Source organism: Phasianus colchicus, chromosome 5 (genome assembly GCF_987193195.1).
Source record: "Phasianus colchicus chromosome 5, bPhaCol1.hap1.1, whole genome shotgun sequence".
Taxonomy (NCBI): Eukaryota; Metazoa; Chordata; class Aves; order Galliformes; family Phasianidae; genus Phasianus; species Phasianus colchicus.
Window position 1 is genome coordinate 60536837 of NC_143440.1, and position 16409 is coordinate 60553245.

The following is a 16409-nucleotide window of genomic DNA, read 5'->3' on the forward strand; positions in this document are numbered from 1 at the left end:
CCATCCCAAGTCTTTGGGTGTCCTGGGTTCACCCAGGATGGGTTCCCATGCAGCATCCCATTGCTGAGGCCCAGGCTGCTGCCTGCCACATCCCAGCTCACAGAGCTCTGCCTGGCACTGGCTGGGATGTGCTTGTTCTGTGCCTGTCCCATTCCAGCTTCACTGCTCCTGTAGGATTTCATAGAATCACAGAATGGTTTGAGTTGGAAGGGACCTTTAGAGGCCCCCTGATCCAATCCCCTTCCCACCCCCCACATCGAGCAGGGACACCTACATCTCCATCCGGTGCTCCTTTCCCAGTTCCAGACTCCTGGAACTTGTAGACTTCAGACATTTACGCCACCCACTTTCAGGTGCGCCCTTGAGGGCTGTGTTCTGCTGCCCTGGCTGGGCAGCCTCCTAGCAGTACTGCAACCACCGCCCCAGCAGTGCTGCTCAATAAGGCATCCTAAAACAATTTACTTCTCTTTTCTTTTTCTTCCTAATAATCTGCTGATGCACTGATCCATAAAACTGATGAGAAATATTTATAAAGGTGACAGCCCTGACACTGAGAATTAAATCATAACACAGGAATGTGCCAATTTAGTGGCTTATAAAGTTTGAGTTAAAAAAAATCAGCAACAACAACACAAAAGCAGATGAAGATCTGTCACAGCTGAGAAAAACAAGCAGCTGAGAAAGAATTAGAGCTACAGACTTCCCATCTATGACAAGTACAGATAGGCTATAAATGTGTGTCAGGTGACAGGTAGGCATGCAGTGAGTAGTAAGGACTGTGTTATAGCATCTTCTACACAAGCAACCCGTTGCAAAACAGCTGTTGTTTGGGAAGAGAGAAGTGCTTCTGCTGTAGCTGAGGAAACAAATGGTGAAGCATCAGAACAATGCACAAGAGGATTTTTATTTTTTTCATAAGTTTAAGGATTTGTTCATAAAAAAAAGGCAGCAAAGCTGCAGCCTCTCATGCAATGTGTCCATGCTCCCCCACCACCTGCAGCTGCACAGACCTGCCGTAGTAAACAAGGAGTGTTTTGGTAGTGCTGCAGCAAAAGAGCTTTTGAGCAGAGACTTCTACCAAAACAGAGGCAGGAAGATGAGTTAGAAGAGAGCAGTCTGATAGCCATGATGGTGCAACTTCCATCCCAACTGCTCTGCTTTTGTCTGCTGCTCCCATGCTCCCCCAGGTTTGTGAAGTTTTAAACTGCTTTTACTCAGACATGCCTATGCAACAGAGCAGAGAGTCCAAAGCAGCCCATGTGGGAACACAGATGAGGATGGATAGCACACGTGAGAAAGGATGTGCTTCCCCAGGAGCCTCCCAACAGACACCCCAGCGCCACGATGCGCTGTGAGCTCGTGCTGTGATGGCTGCCATGGTGCAGACAGAAGGGCTGAGAACGTCAGAGGTGGGAACATGGCTCTCACAGTGCCGTGGTGGGGGTGCTGCTGCTATCATTCTGCAGGCTGTCATCCAAAATCAGGAGCAGCACTCAGGGCCATGCTGGGAGGCTCCGGGTGTTTGTTTTCTCTAACTCTTTCTTTAGTTGGTTGGGTTGGTTGATTGATTTTTTTTTCTTGCCAAATGAAAACAGTTTTGATGTAGATGGGCCTTTGATGAACCCTGGGTGTGACCGCTTCTCTTTTCTTAGAATTATCAAATGTCTCAATTCTTAAGAGGCAATTTCCCATCCAGGGGCTGGTCAACCAAAAGACGGGGAGAAGCATTTTAACCAGTTTGGAAGGTGTCGTTACCAGTTAGGAACACCAACCTTCTTGTCCTTACGCATACATGGAACAACAACGTAATGGAATAATTGAAAACAAGAAAATTAAGAAGCCTACAATTTTCTGCTATTTTTCACCAAATTACAGCTTTCAGAGAAGAACATCTCTCACTTTAAAACCTCTCACTGCCTGGAGGAAGACGGTCTGGGGAGCAGGGGAGCTGCCTGCATCGGCAGCATGCTGTGTGACAGCAGACGAGGGGTGCATCCACAGCAGTGGGAGCAGGAATGGGGCTGTCAGATGCATGGCTCTCTGCTAACCCCTCCCCTTTACACCGCTTCCGTGGTCCTAATTTGTTCTAAGCACCATCAAACCTTGAAACAATTTCAATGAGCTTTTAGTAATCGCTTCGCCATCCTCTGTTATCCCCACAGAACTCCATTCCAGCAGCAGGTTTGTGTCTCTGACTCTAGGACTCCCTCCAAAGTGTTAATTCCCACTCCAAAATTCTCAAGCATTAAAACGTATGGAGCAGGGAGTCAGCCAGGGGCAAACAGCAGCAATTAGAATTGCAGGATGGAAGAACAGAATTTGTCCTTTTGTTAAAAAAAAAAAAAAAAAAATAGCTGGAGATCTGCTGCTAACAGTGAATGCAAGGCAGCCTCAATGCAGAGCCTATTTCAGTGCCCAGAATCAGCATCCCCAACAAACGGTGCCGCCTTCAGTTCTTCCCCACCTTTTCCTCTGGTTCTCTGAGCTTTGGGTTGCACTGCTCGCTGCAGGCTGCTCAGGATCCTGGCAGACATTTGTTCCAGCTGACAAAGCAAGAGGACCCCATCCTCCTGTTCTCCCTGCTCATTTTCCGTTGGGAACTTTTAGTGTTTCCTTACACAGCCAGGAGTGCACAGTCACTACTCTTTGTTCTGCTCAGGTGTGTGCAAGCAACAACTGTCCTATCAGTTGGAGGGCACACAGTGATGGCAGTCAGAATTGAAGCCCTCAGCTTCTGGTCCAGAACTTTGCTCAGCACTGTTCCACCTGAAATCAGAACACAGCAGTGCTGGGCACTGGGGGATGGGCTTCTGTAGGCACTGGCGTTCAAGAAGCAGAGGAAAGCCCAGGTTCTGCATTCAGGATTACCTATAAAAATGCATTTACTTCTGTTAGAATCACAAGGAATTATCTTTTTTCCAAAAAACACAGGAGTACTACAAGTTACTTCACAATCTCCTCTGGTAGAAACAGGGCTGTTAAGGTTAATTTTGGCACCAGAATAAAGAAGATGCAGCACCTGTGAACACACTGGGTTATACATGGAGGTTTTTAACAGTTCCTAGTAGCTGGGTTCCTGGAACAGTTTTCTACTGGAAACTCATTTGTGAATGAAATTTGATCATTTCTTGGAAAAGTGCCTCTGACAGAGCAAAGCAGCCCCAAAGCTTCCTAAAAACATGCCCTAGTAATGCTGCAATGGGAGGGAAAGCACAGAGATAATAGCAGGGAGGCAAAGTCCAGCAAAAGCAAATGAGAACAAGCCCAAATGCAGCAACCACCAAAGAGAAGGAAAAGAGCTGCTTACCTTTAGAAGGTCTCACATAGGCAGGGAAAACCAGAAAGAGAAATGCCCTCACCTCCACTACCAACCTTATATGAGGTCTGGGAAGGGGAGGATCCTGGCTCCAGCCCTTCCATCACTCAGTACATTGCATGCACCTGAGCTCCCCTGGGCTGGCCCTGCCTTTCCACCAGGTGCTCCATCACTGCTTCAGGCCATGACTTAGCATTTCCACTACAGCCCCAGATCATTTTTGCAGTAATATTGCACATGATGAAGTGTGCACATCCTTTATTAGTCACCAAGTGAATACAAGGAACTGGAAAAGGATGGAAAGTGCAGAAGCACTCCCCAGTGTGCAGCAATAGTCCACTTGGTTCCCTTCCATAAATGGGCCTAAGTACTAACACACCCCTTGCCAGCCACCAAGGAAGGAGCGACAAAAGGAGTTTGATTGCTACAATTTAATAATTTAGATGTAGCAAAATCCTGTTGCCATAATATTTGGAAGAAAAGTATGCAATGCTTCATGTGGAAGCTGAAAGAGTAGGCAATGCTGATGGGAGGTGAAACTTCTCTACAATTCATTCCTTCAGATAACAAAAGATACACCTGAAAAGGAAGTTCAGTGCTTTGAGCTGTAAGGGACCTAAATGGGTGTCCCAGAGATAGAGAGCCTGAAGGACAGAGGGAGGGGCTGCCAACGATGCAGTGTATGGTAGGGCAAAGGATGTGTTCTGTGGAGCAGGACATGCCTACCTCCAGGGGTAATGATTGAAAAAGAATTAAAGAAAAAAAAAAAAATAACGCAGGGTTACACAAGGGAAAAATCAGTGAGCAGAAGAGGGGATGATCAAAAAGACACTGAGAGCAGTAATGGCCTCAGCGATGCCTGGACACTGCAGTGCTGATGTGTGTGGAGAGGCGCAGGCTGCACGCTGACCACTGTTTGGAGGCACGCTCTCCTGCACCTGAAAAGAAACAGTCAGCGATGAACTGAACTTCAGCTCACTTTACAAAATACTCAGTGGTTTCCTATCAATAACATGGTAATGGCTGATGATGGGCTGTTATTGCTAAGACACACTTTTACCAAAGTAAAATCATCTCATAGGAATCCCCATTGACATCTCCAGTGAATTATGCCCGGCTCTGTTTGATGCTTTAACTGTGGCTGATCGAGACAAAAGCTGGAAGGGAAAAAAGAGGTGTTAGAAGCATTATAATTTAGTGACACAATATTTCTAAAGAGTTAAATAAGCAAAAATGGACATGAATGTTCCCGGGCTCCAGGAAGGGCTATCACACTAAGTGGTTTTCTGCATTAGAGCTGTTATGTGCAATCTTTGCAAGATGCTGCCATTCAGGCACATCACTGAGCAGGTCTGTGCCTGGCCGCTCCTGCTGCTTTCCAGCCCTGGCTCTGCTGGGTTTCAACCTCTGAAGGAGGTGGTGAATAAGGCCACAATGCCAAGGCTGCGTGTGGGACCGTGCCTGGAGAAGCAGCCTATTACCCCCCTGCAAACAGCAGCAAGAGCTGCTGTGCAGAACGGCTGTCAGTCTGCTGCGTGTTTTCTCAACAGGCACAAAACACATCGCAGGTTCCCTGCGCGGTTGCTCGACGTGTTTTTAAACATATTAATCTAATTTGCAGGCAATTAGTTTTGCAATCACTACCAAATCGCATAATGGCCTTGTCATCCTGTCGTTCACTACTCTTTAAAGAAAGCAGGGAGATATTGGGCCCTCGGGGACCGCGCTGCTCCCTCCCCATCCTGCCTGAAGAGACACTAATAGCCTTCACCAGCAGGCACTTCTCAGACGGCTCAGCCTTCTGAGTCACCAATTAATGCAGGGATGTTAACAAGGAGCATCGTGTTTCACCCCGGCACAAACTGCTGCAGGTTGCCTTATTTTTGTGATAAAAGTATTTCGAGTCAAAACAGGGTGATGAAAGTAAACAAAATTTAAAGCATTACTACACTTTCTATTCATCTCGCATGATGAGTGTTCTGGGAAGGAAATTAAACCATCAGTTCTGTGCAGTTTCGGGGGAAGTGGTATTGTGTGAGAATACAGAGCACTGGAATGGACGTGGGACTGCCTGTTCATCTTTGTGTTCCCTGGAATTCCCAACCCAGTGTGAAGGTAAGGCCTCCCAGCCATGTCTGCAACTGCATTGCAATGTATCTTACAAGTCATCCATATAGAAACTGTGTTTCAAAAGAAAACTGAGAACAGGAGGTGCAATTCACCAGGATGTAGAATGAAATCAAGTTTGAGCACGCCTTCTGTGGCTCCCTATTCACTGAGCACAGACCTGGAGTTACACTGGGAATTAATTACACTGGGGATTACACTGCATTTTGCTCTCCAAGCAGCTCGAAAATTCCTCAAATTCAGGAAGGATTTTCCAAGTAGTGAGGAAGAAATACAAACCTTCACATTAAGATTATTCTGTGTCACTTTGTAATACACCTGTGATTCACACATTGAGCTCTCAGCATGTATTTAGGGAGCACATGTCTAAAAATTCATTTAATCTGAATCTGTTTTAAAGCTTTCTAGCAAATGGACTCCAGGGAACAGCCATGCATTGGCAAGGAGACTTCTGCATGACCTCTTACAATTTTCTACTGCTAATTCCCTTATTTTGTTGTATGAGGTAACTGGTTGAAGTGATGCAGTCATTAAAAACAGAAATGGAATTTGATAGGGATTAGAAACTCATGAATATTGTGAGGATTCAGGAAGAGGAATATATAGAAAATCCTGAGCCGTGGGCTAAAGAGAGGAACAGTCATTGGCACACATCAGCTAAGAAGAGACATCAGCTGGAGAATGGTGAGTAATTGGCACATTGCTGGAGGTAACAGCACAGCAGCTCTGAGTGCTTAGTGGGTATCAGCATTACAATAAAATCCCTTTGGGACTTCTGGAAAGCAAACTTTCTCCATGAACCGGGAAGGAGCCCCAGGTAACCATCAGACCAAAAAGCCGTGGTGCTTCTCTCTCGCTTTTGGTTAAAACCACTGACTTACATGTGCTGCTTGCACAGCATCATCTCTGCAGAGGGAAAACGAATGGGTCCCTGAGAAGTGCCACAGTGCAGCCAAGGCTCAGGGCAGCACCCACAGGGCTGCGGGCTGCTCAGCTCTGGCCTCGCTTGAAGTGCTGGGGAGGGTCTGGATTCCTGCAAGCATCAAACCCAGGCCCAGCCTTGGGATTGCTCCCTGGGAATTCTACTGGGTGCTTCCCTGAGATGTCACTGCTAGAAGCATTCGTACACAAAGCCATGAATGTGTGAGAAAGAAAAACATCCTCTGGAAATCAATCTCAGAAAACATGTGGCTTGCTACTGCTGAAGAACATCTGTTGTGATTGTTGGGATCCAAGCTAAATGCTGTGATCTATGGGAACTGCTTCTTCGAGGTTTCCTTCAGTGTGGATGCTCTAAAACAAAGTCGGAATGAAGATGTGACATCTGAGAAAGGCAACCTTATTTCTCTTATATATAAGGATGACAGGAATGACATTTCAGCAGTGCACCACAACTCCTGCCCTCACTGCAGGGCTGCTGTGCCCCCAGGATAACAGCTCTGCCCCTGCCCTGTGCCTCCCTGCACCAGGGATGGGAGGATCCGGGGGCACTGGAACCTCAGGCCAAGGGAGAGATGAGTTAAAGTGAGCAAGGTGCAAATGGAAGCTCTCTGTACATGTGGGCTCCTGGGGAGAGTGTCTCAGCCAGATGGACTTTTTTCTGACCAGCAGTGCCAATGTTTTGCATCTCCAGTGCATTTTAATGCTTTGCTCTGAATGGAAGTATCAGAGTGTCTCCTGACCTCCAGCCCACCATCATCACAGCTCCCTGTGCCCATTGCCCACAGCAGCCAGGTTCCACGGCTGGAGGTCATGAGATAGTTTGGCACTTGGTGACGGGAGCTCCCTGCCCCTGCAAGCAACCCTTGATTCCTTGTGAGCTGGAAATTCAGCAACAGATTTGAGTCAGGTTCCTGGGGCAACAACTCCTGATCTCAGGTCGTGGCAATGCCTGCAGTGGATGTCTTTCCTCAGGGTCAGGCGGGGAGAAGACATGATGGGGATATGAGGCTTCTGGAGGGACATGAATTTTTCAGAGATGCCTTTACCCATCTAAATGCACTGCTGTGCTTTTGCCAAAAGGAAAATAAAGTGAATTTCTTACAGGTGGAACAAAGCTTTTCATCTGGATGCAAACAATATTGCCAAACATTCCGAGCCCTCAAATCTGAGGTCAAAAGGTCATTCTAAAGCAATTTATTATTTTTACCTGTGGGTTGATGGTCAAAGTGGAAGATCTTTAATGGGATCATTTGCTGAGGTCCAGAAGCTCTGCGCTGCTCCGCCATACAGCCTCAGCAGGGCCTGCAGCCACTGCCACCCAGTGACCCCAAATCCTTATTCATGAGAAGCTGTGATTGCATTTTGCCTGAGGCACGAGTGAGGACTGCAGCAGGTGGGCAGATAACGACATGGGCAGATAACGACATGGGCACTCATGACTTACGAGCACAGTTCTGATAAAATAAGCAGAAGAACATTTTTCCAACATGACCAAAATAATAATGCTTTTACAGCTAGCGGAGAAGCGTGGCTTCAGTCCCAGCTACTGGACATGCTCCCGCCATCTGCTAACCGCGAAGAGATCGCATTAATCTTAATGCTGTCAACAGGAATGTAAGCTCGCTGCTGCTTCCTTCTCCTCCTCTGTGCTGTGTCTGGAGGAAGAGGGAAACTTGTAGCAGCACCACGAGCACTGCGTGCGTCGCTCGGCGTGCGCTCGGGAAGCACGGTGGCACTGCAGTGATAAATGTGCTATGAGAAGCGACGCGGTGCAGAGCAGGAGGTGCTGTTACTGCTTCATTTGGTGTGACACCGTGCTGTGCTTGCACTCCTAACCTCTGCAACTGAAAATTAAACAGCACTGTAGAAAGATGCGTGGAAAAAAAGAGAACAGAAGCAGGATGGAGTTGTACAGCTCCAAAGTGCCCGAAGTTTGGGTGCTGGGAAACTTCACAGATGCCATTTCTTCTGAGCTGGGGCTGTTTTACAATACTCTCATTTTTCTCCTGCATGTGATTTCTGCTGGGACACTCATATTGCAGCTCTTCAAAATGTCATTTCAGTCATTACATGCCGGATTGAAAATGTTATTTCAATTTAAATACATTTCCCATGTATACACTCATATATTTCCAGAAGGAAAATGTTTGGAAATTTTACCAAGTTATGAACTTCACATTTGTGTTTAACAGCTCTCCGGCATTGTATTGTGAGAAAACATTATAAATGTGAAAAAATAAAGAATATTTCTGACAGCATTTTGGATTTATTTTCTTCTGGTAGTTCCTTCCCTTTGAAGCCAGTTAAGGTGGCAGCATTCTCGTCCTGGAGATGGCACAGCGTTGGCTGCATCCACGTTCTGCTGCCTTCTTTTGAATGGGCTTTGAAGAGAATTTCCAAATGGAAATGGAAGAGAACTGGACAAAAGCAGGACAAAAACCAAACCAAAGAGCAACACAAAAACAGTGGTTAATCTCTAAACAAAGTTTTTCCTGTGCTCAGTCCCCCTTGGGCACACAGCACTCACTGCTTCTCCATCTCCCCCCACTTCTTCACTTTGCAGCTGAGTCTGTGCTGTCCCAAGGATGCCTTCTGCATATGTAATGAGTGCCATAATGATGCAAATGTCTATTTTGGCACTCACAGCTCTGTTCTCCTTCACCTGTACCAATGAGCAGCTTGGAATGATCTTTAGACCACGGATGAGCTTCAATCATAATGATTTGTAACCAATTAATGAGATTTCCGATAGGATGTAGCAGAATATATGAAAGCTTGATGCAGATAAACTGAACATCCTGCAGCACACTTATTGTGGGACAGGGAAGTCTGCAAGGCTGCTTTGTGCCCAGCAGCACAGTGCAGATGTGCACCAGCACTGCAGAAACTCCGCTCTCCTGGCAGCAGCTGTGACATTGCAGCTGGTAATGGGGCACAGGGAGCTCAGCATGGCGCAGCACAGCACCATCCAGGAGCCCAGCACAGCGTGCCATGGCTGTGAGCCGTGCGTATTCCCCAGATGCAGCCCCTGCAGGGCAGGCCTGCAGAGACCAACACTTTGCTGCTCCCTCAGTTGAGTGTGTGTGCAGGGCAGAGCCACCCAAAGCTGGCAGAGGCAGCAGCTGTGGGTGGTGCTGCTGGAGCCCGGCGCTGCCGTCCATCAGCCATCCCAGCACTGCAGAGGTCACAGCAATTCCACTTTCTGTAAAATATGATTGATTTGGTGGCAGAAGGTGCAGAACTTCCCTTCTTCCCGTAAGCTGTTGCTGCTGGGGGTGTTGCACTCTGAACCCAGCCCAGTGCATCTCTTGTACCAATGATGCAGCCACAGTGCGAGCACAGACCCTTTCCCCATTGCACAGCAGCCCATGAGCCACACACCATTTGCCCATGGAGCAGAGCATGTTGTCCTGCTGCCTGCCCCATCACTTCTGTGGCATTTCTTAGGCTAATGCTCAGTGCTTGATTTATCCTCTGTTCATTTAATAACAAACGATTATGTGTCTTCTAACTGTGATTTATAACGATGAATCACCCACCTTCTCCCTTCAAACGCTGACATGGGCTGTGCAGCCCCCTGCATGCAGAAAACTGAAGCGCTGTTCCGCACTGGCAGGACAGCCCCAGGCTGTCACTCTGTGGCTCTGAACATCAGAAAGGTCAGGATGAGCAGGTGGGGGTGCTGCAAACCTTGCCAATGAGGACCCGTGGTGGCCAGGTGGGCCAGAGCCAGCAGAACAGCAGCACCAGTTTGGGATTTCCTCCTGGGCCGTGCTGCTGCTGGGATACCTCTGGCCCTGGAGAGGTGGTGGTGGTCCTACAGGCAATTTCCCTGCTGCTGACACCCCCATATGGGTGCCTCAGTCCTGTCCTTGGGGGCAGTTAGCATTACATTTGGCAGATTGTGAGCCCCTCCATAGGGTCTTACTATAAGAATAATTTGATTGAGTTAATTGGCTAAATGTAAACACATTATTTTTAGCTTGTTATGATGATTTTGTTTTGCAAACATTCAAAGATCACATCACTTCTCTATTTTATATTCCTTCTGATATTATCCTTATTTTCCCTGTAACGAGCATTTAAGGATATTGTTTCACCTCCTCTGAGCAGTGCTCTCATACCCATTCAAGCATTTACAGTCCAAGGCCAACATCTTTAGAGTACCTGGAACTAAAATGAAAGGCAATGCAATTGAATGAGCCAATGTGAGAAAAATGTTGTTTGCTCAGTTCCTGTGTAGGTGTAAGATGCTCTCCATGGGGCAGCTTAAAGCACCTCTGAGAAGGGGCAGCCCTTGTGGCAGGGGTTGTGCCTGGACCTGTATAAAAACATAGCAGCTGGGAAGTGAGCACAGAGCAAAGCTCTCCTCTGAGTCTTTCTGCAAGGAAAGGAGAACCCAGAAGTTGTTTCTGTTATAAATCCATCGTGTTGGAAGGAGTGGGGCAGGAGATCATCTAAGCCGCCTGACACTGCCCTGTGCACCCTGCTCTGGGGACAGCAGTAGGGGGTTAGACCGGGGGAGCTCCAGAGGTCCCTTTGGACACCTTTGGTTCTGGGATTCTGTGTCTGGGCAACAGTAAACAGTAGAATGTGTCCTTGCCCATGGAACTAGGTGGACTTTAAGGTTCCTTCCAACTCAACACATTCCATCACATTTCTCTGTATCTCAGTAACCAGAAACCCTTCTGCGCCAGTTTCAGTTCTCCCACCCACAGGGGCTGCTCAGCACCTGGGAGCTTCAGGAGCTGCAGGGCAGAGCAGAGGCCCAGCAGTGAGCCGCAGGGCTTGGGGCAGAACAGGAGCTTCCTCTCAGGGACGTCTGCCCCCATCCCGTGTAACTGCAGCTCTGTTGGTGAAAACAGGATGTTTCTGACTGGTAAGAAGGTGATGGGAGAGGATCCCCAGGCTGGGAGGAGCAGGAGAGGGCGAGACTGTGACAGGTGCTGCCACGGGCCAGCAGAGTCCACCAGATGTGGGCACCCAGTGTGAGCAGCAGCCATGGGTACTGGATGTGGGCACCCGATGTGTGCACCAGGTGTGGGCACCAGATGTGGGTGATGCTCTGTCCCTGTTGCTGCATGCTGCAATCCATGGGCAGAGCGGTCATGGAAGGATGCAACCCATGGTCCTGTGGGGTCCAGGGATGCCCTTCCCAGCAATGCTAGCTTTCCAAATCTCACTTTGAAGGCATGTCATGAAAGCTCTGTGTTTCTTTCAGTTGTCTTTTCTTTTAAGAAATATTAAAATTTGATGGCTTACTCCAGGAATTACTGGTTTTGCAAGAAATTGAGTTTTGAAAAGGCAAGCAGCATGAAGCTTCAGAGCAAGAGAAAGTTCCCACATCCTCCCTGTTCTTCTCAGCCAAGTGCTGCTTTTTAGCCAGGATGAGCCACGTGCAGGGTTGGGAGCAGTGCTGCACTGTTCTGCTCCAGGCCACCCAGGTGCAGGGGGAACAGCACCCCTCATAAAGCACCAAGCCATAAAATCACTGAGACACCTCCTCAGCCTAATGGGAATGACTTTGCCCATCTTCCTTCAGCACCCCCAGCACTTCCAGAGGAGCAGCGTGGGGCTGGGTGCTTTGGAGATGTGAGGATGGAGCCCTGTTCCCCTCCATGGGCTGCATGGGCTGTGGATCCAAGCCTTCAGCTCCATCCCTCAGGCCCAGCAGCCCCCAGGTACTGCAGGCAGAGCTGCACTCCCAGCCCTCCCTTCTCACACGCAACATGAACATTAATGCATCTCTAAAGTGCATAATGCATCAGCTTTATTCCAGCTGATAAATAAAGGCACAGTTCTTAGAGGTCCAACTTGTTGTTTTTTTGTTGGTGGTTTTTTTTTTCTTTCTTTTTTTTTTCTTTTTTTTTTTTTTCTTATTTCCTACTGCCTTGAAGCTTTAGAAAAGTATTTGGGAAGTGTATTTAATCCATCCAATGCAGTCTCAAGAGAATCAAGGCTTCAGCTGTAATTCCATGCTGATGCTTGCCTGAGCTCATAAAGCACCAGGACTTCCGATGCAGCTGGAGACAGCAGCTTTAATACCGGGAAAGCATTTGCACAACAAAGCAGGGCTAAAACAATTAACATGTGCCTGCACCCAGCACTGCCCCAGCCAGGATCATTCCTTGCTTACAGCAGCAGAATGGGGCAGAGCAGGGCTGTGCAGGAGGACCAGGGCACAGCCGCCCCTTCCCAGCCCTGTTCAGGCTTCACTCAGTTCAGGTCCTCCTCTTGCCTTGTGCAGAGCTGCAAAGTGAGCAGTGTCTGCTGTCAAACACCTGGGGAGCAGTTAATTACAGGACCCGGTAATTAATTAACTCTATGTATTGCTTTTCATTTTGGGTGGAACTCTGATGAAAAACCATATATTTGAGCCCACAAATCCATTACAACGAATAGGATTGTAAAAGCTCTTTTGCTCTAGCTATTATTCTGTACCAAATGGCCTACTCACAAACACCACTCAAATGTAATTAATTTTCATCAGCAGCAACTTTTACTATTGCAATGATCACAAGTATCCAGGCTTCTTATTACAGCAGTCTTTTTTATTTACATGTGTTTGTAAGCTAATTATAATGCTCACTATGTTCTTTGGGGAAAAAAAGAAAAAGCCACCCTATATCACATTTTATTTGAGGATTTTTAGCAGCTGTTCTTAATTTGGAGTTCTCAGTGGTGATATTTGCATGCTGGTGGTGTGTGTGTCCTCCTTGTGCCAGGCGTGCCAGCAGAAGGCAAGGATGGGTTTGTGTCTGCTGGGAGCGTGCTTAAAAGAAGAAAAGGCTGTGGGATGGCGGGCAGCAGGGAGGGCAGCTCAGGGGGAGGAGAGCAAATTGGAGAGGAGAGCAAAATGGCAGTGTGGGGAGGAAGCAGGATGGTAAAGAGAGCTGGTACAGAAGAGTGAGAAAGCTGGAAACCTCAGCCTGGGTCACCAGGATGGAGGAGCTGGGACTGCTGCTGAGCTGAAGCCCATTCACTGAGGGCAGAAATGCTCCTTGATGTGGGGCAGCACCAGATGCTGCAAAACTGCCTCCTTCCCCTCTGCACACAGCAGTGCTCATCACCCAGATCTCAATGCACCTCGTTAGAAATTCATCATTAAACAAGGTCTGCTATTTCCCTGGACCCCTTTTCAGTGTTTTAGATTTACACAGTGCCACTCCTGGTTTATTTTTGTTTTCAAGCTACAAAGACCCATCTGCTGAAATGTGATTTGCTGATGTTGCAGAATCGTGCAAGTAAGTACCTATGAAAAGTGTCAAACACCACTGCTGGGCTGATGTTTAATGCATTAACACTGGCTAACGCGGGCTTGGCTGCTGGGGCTCACTGCCCTCTCACCAGTTGAAGCTTTGGGTTGATGTCGTCATTGTCAGCCTCTGCCCCTGTGCTGATAAATACCTGGGAGAGTCAGTCAGAGCAGCTCCTCAAATCTGGGACCTTCAGTGCACAATGAATAGGAAAAGAAAAAAAAAGAAAGAAAGAAAGGAAAATAAAAGATTGGTTTGCACTGTAGGAGATTGCACTTCAGAAGGAAGGAAGCTGAGAGCACAGGGATGTGTGCTCCTGGGACAAGTCTGCAGCCAGCAGCCCCCAGCCTGCTCCCAGGGAACATCAGCTGCAATCTAAGGGCAGAGGGAAGGTGTCCCTTCACCTGGTATTCCACAGTGCCCTGCAGACACTTTGGTGTCACACATCACTCTGTGCTCTGTGGTCAAGTCATTGTGAGGCACTGTTTACAAGGATGGATGTTGACAGGACAAGGGGGAACGGTTTTAAAGTGAGTCAGGGCAGGTTTAGGTTGGATATGAGGAGGAAGTTTTTGAGCCAGAGGGTGGTGAGGCACTGGAACAGGTTGCCCAAGGAGGCTGTGGATGCCCCATCCCTGCAGGCATTCAAGGCCAGGCTGGATGTGGCTCTGGGCAGCCTGGGCTGCTGGTTGGCGACCTGCACACAGCAGGGGGTTGGAACTGGATCAGCACTGTGGGCCTTTGCAACCCAGGCCATTCTAGGATTCTCTGGATGTTTATGGAAGATGCAACACAATAACCAAAGCATTGCTGCCTATTTGTAACATGGTAGCAAAGGAGGAAGAAAAAGGAGAAAGGCTAAAGCACAGAAAGAACACTTGGCATGCCGACTTCTTGGTTTGGGGTCAACCACGTCCACAGCAGTCAGAAGGAATCGTGGGCTGTGGTGTTGACAGGATGTTTGCTGGGCACTGTGCCACCACTCCACCTGTCTGGAGGCCGATGGAGCTCACAGAGCGCTCCTCACAGGGCAGCTCACGGTGTCCGCTTCCATTTTCAATTAAAGCAGCTGTTATTCCTTCCTCACGCAGCTCGGGCTCGGCTCCCCAGGGCCAGGGGCGAATTGCTCGGTGTTCAGCTCAGCTCCACCCCGTGAAACTTCATCTGTTTCCATGCAGAATGAACACAATCACCCCCTGACGCAGTGTGAAATAGCTGCTCACGGTGACACAGAGCTCCGGAGGAAAATCAGCCTCTCCAAAAAGTTTGTGTTCCATTTAAGTCTTCTCAAGCCCAGCAATGAATGGAATCCCTCAATTTCTCAAGGGCGATTTCTCTCCTTTCTTTTCAAAGTTCAGTTAAAGAAATAACTCCAAGGATTTTCATCATCTTTTCTTTTTTTCTTTTTTTTTTTTTCTTTTAAATGATTTCCTTTTTTTTTTTTTTCTTACTTTGAAGAAAGAACAATTGAGACAGCACCAGGAAAACACTACGAGCAGATGAAAGCAAAGAAATAAGAATGAGTCCTATTATCATTACCAATGGGAATGGAGGAAGACAAGAAGAAACAGAGCAGAAGTTCAACATTTCTCTTTGGTTCCTTCTCTCAAATGGAATTTCTCTGCGGCACTTTTGCCAAAGCTGCAATCTGGCACGCTCCCATTCCCTGCCCAGGAACATGAGAGCTCCATGGAGTGCACACACTGCCAACCCCCCGGCCCCCGCCCTGCTCTGTGTGTGTGGTTTCCCTTCGTCCTTCCAGAAAGGCAGAGCTGTGCTCACATTATTCTAAATGAGGTCAATTTAAACAAAACGAGCACGGTGAGTCAATACTATGAATGATTTAATGTTATGAATAATAGATTATTAACCGTAGTTTGATAATAATTATTATATTTAAATTAATTAATTTATTTCCCTGTACTCCGGGGCTCCCTGGCCATCTCACTGCATACTGATAGGCTTTGTGCAGTGCTTGGGGGCCTACACAAGAAGGCCACTGCCAGCTCCTGAGCCCAAAGCAGCGGCTCCTTCCTGAGCAGCCCCTGACCCAGTGATGTACAGCCTGCTCTGTTCAGGGGGTCACAGCATTCCCGCAGCATCCTCAGGCTCAGTGTGCCTTAGGCTGTCCCCAGCATGAGTTGGCCAATGTCCGTGCCCCTAAATCTCTCCAAGACCCATGGCCATCTCTGTACCACCTGCTTAGACCTTCCTTGGCCTGCCCCAAATCCCAAGCCATGCCAAGGTGCCTGGAGCAGTGCTAGCTGCCACAGACCAAGCCCAGCTTGAGGATCTGGACAGCTTTAAGGGCTGGAGCAGCTCTTCTATCAGGAAAGGCTGAGGGAACTGGGCTCGTTCAGCTTGGAGAAGGCTCCAGGGAGATCTCACTGTGGCCTTACAGTGCTTGAAGGGAGCAGATAAACAGGAGGGGAACGGCTGTTTGTGAGGGTGGATGGTGACAGGACAAGGGGGAATGGCTTTAAAGTGAGACAGGGCAGGTTTAGGTTGGATATGAGGAGGAAGTTTTTCAGCCAGAGGGTGGTGAGGCACTGGAACAGGTTGCCCAAGGAGGCTGTGGATGCCCCATCCCTGCAGGCATTCAAGGCCAGGCTGGATGTGGCTCTGGGCAGCCTGGGCTGCTGGTTGGCGACCTGCACACAGCAGGGGGTTGGAACTGGGTGAGCACTGTGGGCCTTTGCAACCCAGGCCATTCTGTGATTCTGTGACTATGATTCTATGATTCTATGATTCTACTCTATGATCTGTAC

General features: G+C 48.1%; 2 long non-coding RNA genes across 2 annotated transcripts; one reads left to right on the forward strand and one right to left on the reverse strand.

The window, feature by feature from the left end:
• Positions 1-749: 749 nt before the first annotated feature.
• Positions 750-3360, reverse strand: LOC116234621 (uncharacterized). The gene is made up of 2 exons (XR_004168153.2): positions 3308-3360; positions 750-2868 (listed from the first exon to the last, which is right to left on the reverse strand). It is a non-coding gene; the product is annotated as an uncharacterized LOC116234621 (long non-coding RNA).
• Positions 3361-11007: 7647 nt separating this feature from the next.
• Positions 11008-12191, forward strand: LOC116234572 (uncharacterized). The gene is made up of 2 exons (XR_004168147.2): positions 11008-11264; positions 11928-12191. It is a non-coding gene; the product is annotated as an uncharacterized LOC116234572 (long non-coding RNA).
• The last annotated feature ends 4218 nt before the right edge of the window (positions 12192-16409 follow it).